The sequence below is a fragment of the Homarus americanus genome, unplaced genomic scaffold (assembly GCF_018991925.1).
Source record: "Homarus americanus isolate GMGI-L3 unplaced genomic scaffold, GMGI_Hamer_2.0 scaffold33638, whole genome shotgun sequence".
Taxonomy (NCBI): Eukaryota; Metazoa; Arthropoda; class Malacostraca; order Decapoda; family Nephropidae; genus Homarus; species Homarus americanus.
This window is the reverse complement of record NW_024723404.1, coordinates 122-1268: the sequence shown is the minus strand read 5'-3', so window position 1 is coordinate 1268 and position 1147 is coordinate 122. Positions and strand designations below refer to the sequence as shown.

The following is a 1147-nucleotide window of genomic DNA, read 5'->3' as shown; positions in this document are numbered from 1 at the left end:
ATGTAGTAAACCACTGCATGATACACTCTCGAGCCATGCAAAAGCGACATAATGCCCTGGTGGATAGAGTACGAAAAGCCGCAGAAGGTCGACATTGGAAGGTCATGTCGGCAAATGAACGAGTACCAGGAGCATCAGACAATGGACGTCCAGACCTGGTGATTGAAAAGAACCGAGAAGTGATCCTGATCGACGTCACCTGCCCATTCGAGAATGGACAAGAGGCATTTAAAGAAGCAAGACTGAGGAAAGAAGAAAAGTATGCAGAACTGGCAGCAGAGATGAGAAGACAATACCAGCAGGTGAAGGTGGCTGCATTCATAGTGGGACCCCTGGGAGCATACGACCCGGAGAACGAGAAGCTGATGAAGAGACTGGCATCAAAGGGATACCTGCGCCTCTTCAGGAAACTGTGTGTAAGTGATGCCATTCGCTGGTCGAGAATGATTTATATAGAACATACCTCAGGGGCTAGACAGTATGTAGGGTGAAATAAACCCAAAGTCAAGATAGAAGAAAGAATAGGTTCTAGTTAGTGGAATAGGAACACTATGTATAAAATGTAATAGATAGTCAGCCAATTGTCACAAATTACTGGAATACCCAAACTATTGTAAATAAAAAACAATGTATCATTCTTTTAAATAAAATCTGTTCTTATCAGCTTAATATCTGATACGATCCCCATGTGGGATCTTCGATATTAAACTGATTTTTGGATCATGGCGAAGTGCTAGGGGCTTGCTCCACCTTTGCCGCGGATCGGCCCGGTATTGCAGTATCTCCGGGATCGGTCCACTCCCCATGGGGAGAAATTAAAGCAAATATATTACATTTTATTTAAAGATGGCCATGGGCATATAATGTCTTATAATCGCTGTATATATGTCACGGTCAGACACAGGTGCGACTTCTTTCTGGGTTGCAAAAAAGCAGGATGTAATTGTCCGTTTATTCGGTCCTTGGTAGGTTACAATATGCGGAGTTACACATGCATGAGTATGATGTGACAAACATGGATAAGAACATAAGAATGGAGGAAACTGCAGCGGGCTTATTGGCCCATACTGGGCAGTCCCGTTTACACCCAACCCCAATTGCTCATATGAGCATCCAACCTATGTTTGAAGCAATTCAGCGTATTCGA

At 43.6% G+C, this 1147-nt stretch overlaps 1 pseudogene; it reads left to right on the top strand.

Moving 5' to 3' along the window:
- The first annotated feature begins 631 nt into the window (after nt 1-631).
- LOC121863444 lies at nt 632-804 on the top strand (annotated as a pseudogene).
- Nucleotides 805-1147: the final 343 nt, after the last annotated feature.